Source organism: Copadichromis virginalis, linkage group LG1, assembly GCF_057382275.1.
Source record: "Copadichromis virginalis isolate Kocher_CV1m ecotype Utaka linkage group LG1, C_Virginalis_male_GT1.1, whole genome shotgun sequence".
In the NCBI taxonomy this organism is placed as follows: Eukaryota; Metazoa; Chordata; class Actinopteri; order Cichliformes; family Cichlidae; genus Copadichromis; species Copadichromis virginalis.
Window position 1 is genome coordinate 7670363 of NC_140618.1, and position 15613 is coordinate 7685975.

The 15613-nt window shown below is 40.0% G+C and overlaps 1 long non-coding RNA gene across 3 annotated transcripts in view; it reads left to right on the plus strand.

The window, feature by feature from the left end:
* The first annotated feature begins 10977 nt into the window (after nt 1-10977).
* LOC146718260 (uncharacterized) overlaps nt 10978-15613 on the plus strand; it is a 185760-nt gene continuing 181124 nt past the window's right edge. For all 3 annotated transcript variants that reach the window (XR_014916840.1, XR_014916817.1, XR_014916823.1), the window contains exons 1-2: nt 10978-11218; nt 11835-11956. This is a non-coding gene — a long non-coding RNA (uncharacterized LOC146718260). The remainder of the gene's footprint in view (nt 11219-11834; nt 11957-15613) is intronic.

Genomic DNA, 15613 nt, shown 5'->3' on the forward strand with positions numbered 1-15613 from the left:
CCAGTGCCTTTATTGAGGCAGTATACAGGGAGTGCAGAATTATTAGGCAAATGAGTACTTTGTCCACATCATCCTCTTCATGCATGTTGTCTTACTCCAAGCTGTATAGGCTCGAAAGCCTACTACCAATTAAGCATATTAGGTGATGTGCATCTCTGTGATGAGAAGGGGTGTGGTCTAATGACATCAACACCCTATATCAGGTGTGCATAATTATTAGGCAATGTCCTTTCCTTTGGCAAAATGGGTCAAAAGAAGGACTTGACAGGCTCAGAAAAGTCAAAAATAGTGAGATATCTTGCAGAGGGATGCAGCAGTCTCAAAATTGCAAAGCTTCTGAAGCGTGATCATCGAACAATCAAGCGTTTCATTCAAAATAGTCAACAGGGTCTCAAGAAGCGTGTGGAAAAACCAAGGTGCAAAATAACTGCCCATGAACTGAGAAAAGTCAAGCGTGCAGCTGCCAAGATGCCACTTGCCACCAGTTTGGCCATATTTCAGAGCTGCAACATCACTGGAGTGCCCAAAAGCACAAGGTGTGCAATACTCAGAGACATGGCCAAGGTAAGAAAGGCTGAAAGACGACCACCACTGAACAAGACACACAAGCTGAAACGTCAAGACTGGGCCAAGAAATATCTCAAGACTGGTTTTTCTAAGGTTTTATGGACTGATGAAATGAGAGTGAGTCTTGATGGGCCAGATGGATGGGCCCGTGGCTGGATTGGTAAAGGGCAGAGAGCTCCAGTCCGACTCAGACGCCAGCAAGGTGGAGGTGGAGTACTGGTTTGGGCTGGTATCATCAAAGATGAGCTTGTGGGGCCTTTTCGGGTTGAGGATGGAGTCAAGCTCAACTCCCAGTCCTACTGCCAGTTTCTGGAAGACACCTTCTTCAAGCAGTGGTACAGGAAGAAGTCTGCATCCTTCAAGAAAAACATGATTTTCATGCAGGACAATGCTCCATCACACGCGTCCAAGTACTCCACAGCGTGGCTGGCAAGAAAGGGTATAAAAGAAGAAAAACTAATGACATGGCCACCTTGTTCACCTGATCTGAACCCCATTGAGAACCTGTGGTCCATCATCAAATGTGAGATTTACAAGGAGGGAAAACAGTACACATCTCTGAACAGTGTCTGGGAGGCTGTGGTTGCTGCTGCACGCAATGTTGATGGTGAACAGATCAAAACACTGACAGAATCCATGGATGGCAGGCTTTTGAGTGTCCTTGCAAAGAAAGGTGGCTATATTGGTCGCTGATTTGTTTTTGTTTTGTTTTTGAATGTCAGAAATGTATATTTGTGAATGTGGAGATGTTATATTGGTTTCACTGGTAAAAATAAATAATTGAAATGGGTATATATTTGTTTTTTGGTAAGTTGCCTAATAATTATGCACAGTAATAGTCACCTGCACACACAGATACCCCCCTAAAATAGCTAAAACTAAAAACTACTTCCAAAAACATTCAGCTTTGATATTAATGAGTTTTTTGGGTTCATTGAGAACATGGTTGTTGTTCAATAATAAAAGTATTCCTCAAAAATACAACTTGCCTAATAATTCTGCACTCCCTGTACAAACTGACAGAATCTAAACTCAGAGGTGCGGTGTTGGTTTGAATCACTCATCACTTTCGGCCAGGAGATACATTGATTTTTTGGTTAGGTTTAACTTAACAACATCAACCAGAAGTTAGAAGAACCTTCTCCCATCAGCAAAAAGCTCCTTCTTCATTTCTTTGCTACCTAACACTGCGATGAGTCATCCTTTTCTAAAGAGGTTGCCTATTGAAACTCATTATAATCTACTTCAAAAATCCATTACTATTGTTGTTAGGGGCTTTATTTTATATAGTTTGACTGGACATTTGAGAGATTAAGGTCACCAGTGTGAGGAAAATCAATACATTACTCGGGTACAGAACAGTATTTATTTGCCAGTCCATATACACCAGCTAGCTGGCTGATTGCTCCCCTGTGACATGAAAGCTTTAAATATGGTGAGAGCGTATTCAGAGTGAATATGCTGTATTGTTGCATGTTTCAGGAAGATTGCTTCTCTCTATTTACGTATTGCTTGTCAGCATCAAGTGCTGCAACACAGCCGAGCAATTTGAGAGGCAATCCAAGCATATAGAGGGAAAAGATTCGCTCCCAAATTGCTTTTAAAAGAGACCTCACCTTGATTCATTTGCATTTTTTTTTAACGCAAAACGACTACAGGGAAATGATTCACCTTCCACACTGGAGATGGTCTGTCTTCTTTTGTCAAAATAATCCTGAAGTTAATACAGCTGTGTCAGCTCACCGTGGATAAGCTTGTATTGGACTTCATTGATAACTGTGGCAGCTTTATAGCAAACACAAGCACAGGAAATGGGGGCTGAGGGCTCTTTGCATCTGGTCTTTGGTGCAAAGAGGAGGAGGTGAGCTAGTTTGTGAAACAAAAAAGCGAAGCTGCGTTTATGCTCATTATATTATCCTGCACCTTGTTCTCTTACCTGCAGACTCACAGGCAAATATACTGGCCTTGAATGCAAAATTGCCTGCTGCTGTTTGATCAAAAGCAGTTTCTTCCATAAGATAAGTTGGGAAATCCTAATCTTCTGTTCTGCCTCAAAGCAGTCTCTGGTGCTATCTCACTGCAAACAGTGTTTTTGTTGAGTACCTGAACCCAGAGCAGCCACTTCACCACCCAGGGAGAATGCCTTTGACTAATCCCTACGGCTTTCTTATCAAGTATGATTGAATAGTGCCCTCAGTCCCCAGAAGACAGGCTAACCTTTATCTTTTTATTTTCTATTCTTGCGTCTTTCTTTTCCCTCCCAAAAAGTTGTTTGTGGGGAAAGGAGGCCTATTAACTGTTTACTCCCTCCAGTATGCGCATCTTTTCCCCAGTAGGTGTGCGTTTAAAACATAAAAGGCTCAGAACAAAATAGGAAATTTCCACTCCATTTGCCATGCAGCCAATCAGTGCGCAGTGACCCAGATAAGGAGTGTGATATTGATAATGACAGCAATAAAGATGTATTTTCACCACAAGCCTTCCTTCTAATTAGGTTGATGTGTGAAGAAAATAAATTAATTTTGACAAAAAGCAAAAGAAAAAAGAAAAAATGTGCCCAGAGGATTAGACAGGCAAGTGTGACAGAAGAGGAGAGGGTGAGATTCTGGAGGTTTCTGGGGGTTAAGTGACTCCACTGTTGGGGAATGGGTGACAATTACCAGTGAAATGAGATTTTGTGGCTTCAGGTGCCTTCCAAATATGGTGTTTGGTCAGAGTAATTGTTCAGGGTCAAGTGGGTGATACTCACTGATGATGCTGTGGCTGTTTTTGCATCTCTTAATGAGCCCTTCCAGAACAGAAAAATATAAGGGTATTAAGAAGAATATAGGGTAGTGACTGTCTTGAGAACTTATTGTTGTTATAATACTAGGCTGGCTTTAACAGTTTGGCAGTTGGGAAGCTCTGCCTTCACTCAGTCAACACACTTTCTTTGTCTTTCTTTTTTTAAGGTACTATTTTTTTTTCTGTAATTTAAAAACTCTTTAAAAGTTACTCCCTGTAAGGAAGAAGGCAGCAATTAAGCCACAATTTGCTAAAAGGGGCCTGTAACCCAAGAAAGAGGAGGGAGACGAGGAACCATCATGGAAGGACAGGCCCCTGCACGGTATGTACCACCGGCAGATAGAGGAGGTGGCTGATATCCAGAAATCCTACCAGTGGCTGGACAAAGCTGGACTGAAAGACAGCACAGAGGCACTAATCATGGCAGCACAAGAACAAGCTCTGAGCACAAGATCCATAGAGGCTGGGGTCTATCACACCAGGCAAGACCCCAGGTGCAGGCTGTGTAAAGATGCCCCAGAGACAATCCAGCACATAACAGCAGGGTGCAAGATGCTAGCAGGCAAGGCATACGTGGAACGCCATAACCAAGTGGCCGGCATAGTGTACAGGAACATCTGTGCCGAGTATAACCTGGAAGTCCCGAGGTCAAAATGGGAGATGCCCCCAAGGGTGGTGGAGAATGACCGAGCTAAGATCCTGTGGGACTTCCAGATACAGACGGACAAAATGGTGGTGGCTAACCAACCGGACATAGTGGTGGTAGACAAACAGAAGAAGACGGCCGCAGTGATCGATGTAGCGGTTCCGAATGACAGCAATATCAGGAAGAAGGAACACGAGAAGCTGGAGAAATACCAAGGGCTCAGAGAAGAGCTCGAGAGGATGTGGAGGGTGAAGGTAACGGTGGTTCCCGTGGTAATCGGAGCACTAGGTGCGGTGACTCCCAAGCTAGGCGAGTGGCTCCAGCAGATCCCGGGAACAACATCGGAGATCTCTGCCCAGAAGAGCGCAGTCCTGGGAACAGCTAAGATACTGCGCAGGACCCTCAAGCTCCCAGGCCTCTGGTAGAGGACCCGAGCTTGAAGGATAAACCGCCCGCAGGGGCGTGCTGGGTGTTTATATATATATATATATATATATATATAAATGCAAAATAATAATATTTAAAGTATTTAGAAAATTTTTTGGAATTCCTTTTAATGGAGTACAAAAACAGTTTAAAGTTTAAAAGAGCGTCAACATTATATATGGCTTATTTTTACAGTATCCTGTCTTATTTTGAAGAGAGCTGATTGTAAAAGGGAGTGAATGTGGTTGTGATCAGTAGCAGGATTAAGATCCGACAGAAGGCGTGAGAATTGTGTGTGTGTGTGTGTGTGTGTGTGTGTGTGTGTGTGTGTGTGTGTGTGTGTGTGTGTGTGTGTGTGAGTGAAGTGGAATATCTGCTCTGCAGTGTTTGTCGAGGCAAACATTTTGCAAACTGCCTGTGAGAAGCTGGTGACATTTATGCTCGAAATCCACCGAGCAGTAATTTTTTTTAAGCTTCAACAGCCCGCGCCATCATGTCCACTGATCACTGCATTCCTTCACACAACTGTTTCTGTACAGAAAACATGTCCTCAGCCCACGGGAAACATGGGACTACAGACCCTATAGAAGCAGTATTAAAAAAATTATAATGAGTGTAAGTTTGACTTGAAAAGACGTCCAAGACAACCATTTGGACGATATATTGCCCGTACACAGAGATCCTATGGACATCAACACTAAACGTTCACATGTCACCTGGTGTTACAAAACAACCCAAAGACATCACTCCAATGTCACTTTGAGCAGTGGATAATTTTACTGTTAAATCTATACTGTTTGTAAAAGAGGGTTCATTCCACCATTTGTTTCTGGACTCCACATTGGGAAGACTCAAATTGAGCATTTTGGCTGACAACATGTTTGGCACCATTCACTTGTCTGCTCTCACATGCATATGAATTCGAGGGACATCTGCTTCCTATTCCATAGAGTTTAATATGATATGAGCCCACCCTTTGCAGCTACACCAGCTTCAAGTCTTCTGAGAAGGCTTTCCACAGGGTTTAGAAGTGTGTGCATAGGAATTTTTATCTATTCTTCAAAAAGTGCATTTGTGAAGTCAGATACTGATGTTGGATGAGAAGACTGGTTTGCAGTCTCTGCTCTAACATCTAAAGGTGTTTTATTGAGTTGAGGTCAGAACTCTGTCAAATCCTTCAACACCATTCATCCATGTCTTTATGGACCTTGTTTTGTGCATTGATGTGCAGTCATGTTGGAATAGGTAGGGGAAATCCCAGACGGTTTCCAAAACGTTGGCATGAATGTCTTGTCCAAAATATCTTGCTAATGTAAGCATTAAGAGTTCTTTCACAAATGCTTGCGGAAGCAGTCTCCATGTCTAGGTTCTTGATTTTATACACCTGTGGGCATGGAAGTGATTGGAACTGAATGCAAAGAACTATATAAGTCAATTACAATTACTGCATTTCCACAATGAAAATATTGTTTTCACACTGTTTTATCCTCTTTTTCACAAGTTTTTATTTATGTTATATTTCCATAATCATGTTATCATTATATCATCAATGAGTTAATAGAAAGAGTTACACAATGAACTACAGGCTGTGAGAATGTTGCTTTCTCCAAGCCACCTAAAATAAATATCCTGCATTCAAGCCCATATGAGAATATCATAGAGGAGTATGAGAGTGTGGCTAGAGTGGATAGGAAGCAATCAAGCAAGCACGTAAGGAGGTCAGCAGCCAACACTGCCAGGAGGAACCGTCATGCATGGCAGAACAGAAATGCCAACCCCTACACTTCCCACTAGAGGAAGAGGAGGAATCAGCTGCTGTGTTAAGCTTCTACAGCATAGGGGATGTCACCCCACAGCAATATGCTGCAGACTCAGCAGGTGTTGACATCTAGATTAACCTTGGACTGCTGTGAGCACAACTCCTCTGGAAGTGCCGACCTGTTCTCATTTCCATGGCATCAAATACTGCCTTTCAGTCAAAGCCGCTGGCATCTCGGAGATATACATATATATAAGTTGTTCAACACCCTTTGGTGCCATGACACATCAGTCACAGCAATATTGGACTTGGAAAGCAAACCCTCTGGTTTGAAAGAGTGACAAAGTTTGTGTCCAGTGTGGAGGCCTTGTTTTTACTTGCTGTGTACGTTTTGTTTTCACTTACTGTTGAGTTTGAAATTTTACACACCAAAATAATAATTAACAGTACACCCCTTTACAAAATTAGCTATACAGAGTGAAAAAATAGGCTTTTAAAATACCCAATATTTTAAAATTTGATGCCAAAGGGTTGTGGCCAGGTTTAGGATGTGACAAGCTGGCAGTGAGGCTCAGAAAGCAGGGTCTTATTAGAATGCACACAGAGAGCTTGTACCCAGTCCCCGAGGCTTTCAGGTACTGCCCCTCATTTGCTGACCTGTCAGTCAAATCATCAGAGAGCACTGCTGCAGGGACATGGCAAACTTGGCTGGGACTTTTAACCCAACAATGCTTGCCCTAATTCATATTACTCTGGCTGCTCCTGGTGCTTATCAGGTTCATTCATATGGGGCCAACATCAAAAGGTAAATTCTGTATCAAATGTACAACTTAACCCTTAAAGTGGGTGTATTATGCTCATTTCCAGCTCCGTATTTTTATTCTGAAACTCCAGAGAGATGTTCTGCATAATTCATAGTTTTAAAAAAAATCCTTGTTTATCTTATGATTGCTGTGGCTGCAGTTCCTCATTTTGTTCACTGTCTAACACAAGCTCCTTTCCTTTTAAGCCTATCCTCGTTTTAAACTAATTTAAACTTCTTTTTTTTTTAATCTTTTCACCATATTTCACCAAAATTTTATATTGGTAAATTGCCTGTCTACAAACATTGCACCGACATAACAAAAAAAGGAGATCCACACAGCAATTTAGTCAAAAACTATTGAAAAGTGTATTAAAGATGAACCGAATAGAGCAGCTGATAACCCAAAACAGCTTGTTGCTTGAACTGGTTACAAAACTAGTGATAACTCCAAAGCATTCAATGCAAAGAAAATGTAAACCAAGCCTTTCAAGAGAGAGAGAACTACTGGGGGAGGAAACTGACATACGCAAACTCCTAACTATGAAAACCTATTGATCGGGACCTGAAAAAGTGAAAGCAAGAGAAGCAAAATTAAGAGTAACGTCTGAGGCATTGTTTATAGCAACATCATTTAAATATGACATTGGACACACCTGCATTGTTAATTGTTTTGTCAGAGCTTGACAGCTGCTGTTATTTCTGATAGCTGGTGTAATAGTTCTTGTGACTTCTTTTATATTTACAGATACAGATACCTTTAATTAAATTCATAACCTGTTAGAATGTGGCAAGATATAGAAAATAGTGAAAGGCAGCACATTTAAACATAATAATAACAAATGAATACATGTGAAGTTTTGTTCACACAGTCCTCCTCCTGTTTGGTTTATGTATTCCAGCTGTGGACCATGACGCTTTAAACACTGAAGGTAAAAAACACAGGTAACACCTACTGTATAAGCTCCTCCAACAAGCCTCCTCTTCCCTCTGTCTTGTGTCCTCCAGATGCATTTTAGGAACAGAGACATCCTTCAGCACTGAGACTGATTTCTGGGTCACGGGCAGCAGGATGGAGGACAGAGTAGACAAGGGAGCACAAATTAGAGAAATGAGAAAACACCTACCATGAGGCCTGGGGCTGTCACAATATGTTGTACAGTGATATACTTTGGCTGCTCTAACACCTCAGAGATGATTCAAACAAATTAGTCAGCACAATATCAAATCAGAGCAATTTCCTTGTGGTGTTGTCGTCGCAACACTGTTGCAATCCAGCATTTTGAAGTCAAGTTTGAATCTGGTGAACTTTGTTTTGCATCACACCTTTAAGACCACTGACAGGTGAAATGATTTACTATCACAGACCGCTTTATTAGTTACACCTGGCTAGTACCAGACTGGACACAGATTCTTTGTTGCAAAGATTCAACAAGGTGCTAGAAACATTCTTCAGAGATTTTAGTCTGTATGGACAAAATAGCATAAACGATTCTTTATTGTCATTCTTTATGAAAGAAAAATGAATGAAGAATAAAAGATAGTTACCTAGATCTTGCGGTTGATGTAGATTTGTCAGGAGCACATCTATGTATACAACACATTGTATAGGTGCGCTATGGAGTTGAGATCTGATGACTGTGGAAGCCATTTGCATGTGGAGAACTCACTGTTATGTTCAACAAAACAGCACAATATCCTACTGAAAGCAGCCATCAGTATACTGACAGAGTGTGGTCTTTCACTGCTGTAGCCCACCTGCTTCAAGGTTCAATGTGTTGTGTGTTCAGAGATGCTGTTGCGCATACCTTGGTTGTAATGAGTGGTTATTTGGGTTACCGTTGTCTTCCTTTCAGCTTAAAGAGGTCTGGACATCATTCTCGGAACTCTCGCATAAACCAGGCTTTGTCACCCAGAGACAGTGGATATTTTCTTTTTCTGTAAACCCTTGAGATGGTTGTGCAGGAAAATTCCAGCCATCCAACAGTTTCTGAAATGCTCTGTGTGGCATCACAAACACGCCACATTCAAAGTCGCTTAAATCTCCTTTCATCCCCCGTTTTGATCCTTTGTTTGAACTCCAGCAGTCATTTGTCCATGTCTACGTGCCTAAATGCACTGAGGTGCTGCCATGTGACTGGCTGATTAGATGTTTGCTTTACTGAGCAGTTCAGCAGTGTATCTAATGAAAAGGCTGGTGAAGTTATCCCCTGAGAATCACACGAGAGGAGGGAACAAAACAAGTCCATCAAACTACAAAGATGTGTAGTACAGCACGCTTACATAAAATAGCTAATAATGAGACGGTGTGGATGTGGGTTTAAAATAAAGATTACTTTATTAATTCATCTCAAAAAGACTAATTCAAAAATACATTATGTTTCAATACATGTGATTACAGGTTACTGTATAGGCAAAAAAAATCAGGAATCTAGTATCTGAAATTATTAGAATAAGTAATTTTAAGTTTGAGTAAATTATTGCAAACAGTATAAATGCTGCATACTTCTCAGTTGAGTTCATTACACGCAACTTTGTGTCGAAGACATGGCAGTTGTCTAGAGGAGGACAATCATAAAACATGGCAACTAATGACATGCTGGTTGAGATGAATTGTAATTCTTCCATCATTTCATCACCACTGCTCCTGAGCAAAAGCCATGTAAATACTAATTACATATATTTACTAATTAACCCATACACTGTGAATGAAATGTAATCACTCCACAGTGGAGAACATGAATATCAGCTGGCAACACTGAATTAATATTCTCTGCTATGCGTAAAATCCATAGTGGAAGTCACACAACCTGTTGTCAGAGCAACTCTGAGAAAGAACAATATTTCAGATGGGGTTGTCGGTCAGTTCGGACAAAAATGGAAAACAATGTAGATTCTGTCCTTCTGCTTGAGGATGAATAAAAGATGGCAAAACTAATATATTTTCCTAAACCAATACAGCACATTGCAATGAAAGTGGGTGGTGTAGCTCCAGTAACTGAATTTTAAAGTTTCTTGTGAGGAGATGCTGGTGACCCCATTTTTGCCAAGTGGGAATAACAGTGTTTATGATCTCCTGTGAAACGCACAATAATCTAAGCAGCTCTCGACCTAATCCACTGGCAGTTTTCACCATTAAATGCCAAAGCAGCAGAAAAAGTGTTTTTGGCACATTTTAGTTGTTTGTCTCAGTCATATAAAGAAACAGGCTCTTAAAGGCATACGATTCTGTATTTTTCAGTTAGCCCTTAACCTATCTGGTTTCAAACAATTTGTATCTTATAAAATATGTGAAAGATGAAAAAATCAGCCAGTTGCCTAAAGTTCATAAAAATTCAAGCTTTTAAATAATAGTTGAAAAAAAAATGGAGTGTCGTTATTCCCAGTTTTACCCCAAGGTATGCTATGTCCCAAATAAATCAAGACACAGTCATTAAGAAGTGCATCTATGTGGCCTTCAGCTCATCATTTTATTGGTGTTTGTATTGGCATCAAGATGAAGATGTACCTGAAGCTACTGAAGAGAAGTGTCTGTAAATGTCTCATGTCACTGATGCAGATCTTTTGAAAGCAGGAAAAAAGACGTAATCTGGTTTGCAGAAGGCTGTTTTAAATTCATCATAATTTCTAATATTACGAAATGGTGACTTTCAGAGACCTTTCATGATCTCAAAATAATCCGATCGCATGGAGAATTTTCTGTAACATATGGCAATGTTATACAACAACACAAACAGGACATATTTTACCAACATCAAGGTATTTTTAAATATAAATACAAGGTATATTGTTTGGTAATGATGCAGCTCTTAGGCTCTGGGGCTTTGTGTTTCACGATGTGTGTCCTTGCATTAAAGAGGGCATTCGTGTCAGTGTTACATTTGTTTTTTATATATGTATAATCCACTGGAGAAACAAATTCCATAAAGTGTTCTTTTATTTTGGACTATTTCGTGGTTGGTCAGTCATTGACTGTCAGGTCGAATTCGGTGTCTGATTGGTTAGAGAAGGAAAAATTTCCTGTTGAATGAAATGCGTAAAGCCCCGCCCATGCAGCCTAGCAAGACCAACGGAATTGAGTTAGCGAAAACTTCTTAGCTCTGATGCGGAAAGAGCTTGTAAACATTTTGGAAAGGTGATTCATTTGTGTTCAAATAGGTGTTTTAACGCAATGCATAGCAACTGCGTGACCTAAATAATACACCTGTGAAAATTTACTGTCAAGATATTACAGGTACAATTTTTGAACGCTTCTGCAATGTCTAATGGTGCTTTATGCTTAGCTGTAAGGAAAGTATTCTGCTTGCTTAAAGCCTAAATGATGATTTTATTCATCCATAAGAAAATATGTAAAAGACATTGTGTATAATCACTTAAAATATATTTTTTAATTTGTATGTATAATTTTGATATTTATGTTATTTTAGCGTACATTTTGTACTGTTCCTGAGCTCATGATAGATGTATTCTGTGTACAATTTCTATGGTTTACGTTTTAAAATTCAGAATTAAAATGAAAACGCATTTAATGGCTGATTGAACTGCAGTGTCATGTTAAGGGTTATTGATTAGCTTATGGCCATACAGGTGTTTCCCTGCCATATAATTCGAGGGGTCACTTCACACACTGGTTCGTGCAAAGTCAGTTTTATTTAAAATAGAAATATGAACATTTCCCTATTTCTGATCGTTTATTAATAATATGAAGAAATGAACTCCCAATAAACAAAACTGATTAAATATCTATTTACATTACAATTCTGGTGAGTTTTGGGTGCTTATCAATTTACTATTCAGGATATACTCTGCAATAATACCCACAATAACAGTCCTCTTGGTTTCTGTGCTAGGTTTTTGAGACTTCTTAAGGATACTGTGTCTTGGACCTTGGACTCTGGTTTATCTCTAGTGATGGCAAGTTACCAATCTTCAGAAAGAAGAAGACAGACCTCAGTTTGGCGGGAGCACTATGGTAGGACAATCACCCAGTTACTGCAGTCCTTTTGCTTGAATTGCCAGAACTTGAAACAAAACTGATTTTAGCTTTAAATGGTAAATGGTCTGTATTTGTATAGCGCTTTACTAGTCCCTAAGGACCCCAAAGCGCTTTACACATTCAGTCATCCACCCATTCACACACACACATTCACACACTGGTGATGGTAAGCTACATTGTAGCCACAGCCACCCTGGGGCGCACTGACAGAGGCGAGGCTGCCGGACACTGGCGCCACCGGGCCCTCTGACCACCACCAGTAGGCAACGGGTGAAGTGTCTTGCCCAAGGACACAACGACTGAGACTGTCCAAGCCGGGGCTCAAACTGGCAACCTTCCGATTACAAGGTGAACTCCCAGCTCTTGTTCAGGAAGTCCTGACATTACTATCCAGAGTTATAATTTTTTAATGTAGCCCTAGTAAAGAAAACACTTCACAGATATCACCGAGATATCACCAAGGTCTCTTGGATGTTTTGGATGGTCCAAATAAAACCTTTAATTTCTAACCCAATTTGAGTGTTCACTGTTTAAAAGACCTTGGGTAAGTCACATTTTCTTCCTTTCGTTTCTTTTTTTTGTGCCCACACTTTCAATTTAGTTTAACTTTTGTAGTGCCAGTAAAACGACAAACATTTGGAGAGATTAAAAAAATCCTAAAAATACATCCATGCAGAAATAAAAATTAAAATGGGGAAAAAGGAGGATAAATGAATGAGTTCAATTAACTTGTTGAAATGTTTGTTTTGTTTTGTTTACATCTTCATTTATATATTTTTACCTTTTATTATAATAACTTGGGCGGTCCCAATCGCACTTGAAGTGATTTCGCAGTTTAAAGCAAGTAGACATCTGAAGATGATATATCTGATATATATGTTCTGACTGAAGTATTTCTAAAACAACTAAAATGAAAAGTAGTGGTTTTAACTGATGGATGCGAACTATTAATGAAAATTGAAAAACAGTTGAGGGCTTATAAAGTTTGTCTAGTTGGTGTATTGTGTAACGATGTGTTACCTGCTGTTTAAGTAGATAGCTGTGGTTGTATTAACACATCAGGATGAGGGTTAAATTGTTCTCAGTGATAGTCCATGTTGAGAGCATCTGATGGGCAGCGACAGATGCCATTGTATGGCGCAAATAAGACATGGAAAATTGACCAAACTTTACCAAAATGAACACCAGGTTTGTTATTAATATGCTGCTGTGTGGTTTTGATTGAAGTGCTAAAATAATCCAGGACAAAAGGGTTTTTTGTGGTATGCTGTGAGTTCTTAAAAACTGACCTTAAAGTGCAACACATAAATAGTGCTAATAAAAACTCTAGGGGCAGAATGGCAACTGAATCGTTTTTTTGGGGACTTGTGTCTGTGTAGATAACAAGGGACAAAGCACAGCAGCACGCTAAAAGATGAGCACCTCATCCAGCACAGACGAGGCCTGGACCTGGAAATGGAACATTGCTATAAATGTTGAAGCTCTCACTAGCCAGCCCTAGAAATACATGTTGGTTAAATAAATTATTATTCTAATATATTAATGTAATGCAACGCCAGTTAGCTGCTGTTTTTTGAGATTCTGTGTTGTTACCAATCACTAACCTGTGCCCCAGCAGGCAACAGCTGCAGCCCACTCAGAAATATGCCACTTTAAGAACCGTGACATTATATCATTTATGCCCTTCTGCATTTAGGAAATCTCTAGATTTATTTCTTGAGATATTCAGTTTTCTTTTAAATATATATGGCATTAGGTTATGTAAGTATATTTAACTGTTTATGCCATCCATACTAGAACAACATATGGCAACAAAGTTTCTCCCCTTATAATAATTCAGTAACTATTTAAAACAAAACTGCCGGCTGTGTCGAGTCACTATGAAGGAATTTAAGAAAAAGAAATGAAAAGGCTGAATCCACAGTGGGAGGTGAAGGGTTAAGATGAAAACTGACATACAGTTTTTGATGATAATAAATGTGATGCCTCAGCTTACTAACACAGAGCAAAAAAGTCTCAAAACATCTGCGTCCCCCTCTGTATTCCTGTTATTTGTAAAATTTCTGTATCACTGCACCTCTATTCAAATTCAAATTCAGTGTCTTGCAACAAAGTGTTGAATTTACTCAGCTGTAAACCTGCTGACTGGCTGCTTGCATGCTGTGAATGACATGCAGTGGAAGTTTCACACTAAATCCCTGTTGCAACGCTGAGCTGGCTTTATGCTGAAAATACTCAAAATCTGATAGAGCATGTGCTTCTCTGTGGACTCGCTAGGGCACAGAAGATCAAACAGGGTTAAAGATACTCTCTGGTGGTGACTGAATATTAGGCTTTAGTGCTGGACATTTTCACAGATCAAATGTAACTCTGGTAGTCCACAAACTGCACAGTCTTGACTTGTGGGGTCTTTTTTGGCTCCCTAATATATGTACCTGCACCAGACCTTAAAGTTTGGAGTCTAATTACGCTGGTCTTAAGCGTCCTCTCGACTTTATTGCTATGCAGAAGTCCGGGCCTTTGACCTGTAAAGGTATTTTGATCTGGGATTATGGTTGTGTGATGGAAGGATTAAGACCCAATTAACTGAAGGGCTGTGAATGATGTGAATGATGATGATGTTTGAGGACTTTTCTTTGCTTTCTTCAAAAGTGAAGCACCATTTCCTGTGTGAAGCATTCCAAAATTCTTGAGAATTATAGTCCATCAACAGCAGGATTTTCAACAGCTCATTTTTTTTAGACACTCCACAAGCATTTGTTACATATTTGTCCATGTCGTATATATAGACATATATTTATATGTGAGTTTGAGTGTGTTTTGGGGGCATGGTAGTGTGTGTGTGTGTGTGTATGTTTGTGCACAGCAAACTGCCCACTCTCTATGGCAGTGAAGTCAGTGGTTCATATTTTGGATGATATAAAGATTAGATATGCTCTAAATTCAAATAGCTTCACACCGCAATAATTCCACTCTTTGTGTGTCTTTGTATGTGCACACATTTGTGCGTGCGTGGGCCGTGCATCTGCACATATGTTTATGTCAGTATAATAATACGATTCTGCATTAAATTTCCCCTCTTACTGCGATTCTCAGACTTGGCTGTGACATTATTGTAAATCCTTCAGTAGCGATACAGTAGTACTACATCAGACTCAGCGAGCCGGCCTTCCTCCTTAGAGCCAAAACACCTCCGCCACTCACGCACACATTCAGGCAGAATTGGCATCTTTTATCCTCAACTGGCCTCTTTTTTCAGAGATTGAAATTTACTATTCAACATTCTTCCCCTTGTTAGAAAATAGAATATTGCTTTCTGCCACTGACAAAGTTGGCTGAATTAGAAAATATGCAACAACTTGACACCACCTTCTGTTGCAGAAAAGAGCCTCTTTTTCATTTTTTGATTGAATTATGTATAAAGACTTAGAAGACACTCCCTGGCCATGGTGGTGTTACTTTCCCCATATTACTTATTCAACATGTCTAACCTTAGGCCCCATTAGCGTTGCAGAAGTGGAGCTATTTCCTCAGCTCTTCATGTTCAAACACAAGACTAACATAGAAGCAGGAGCTGAAACCCCACAGTGAGTCACACAGTCACAGTGTCTTCCCTCTCTGCCTCCTGCTCTG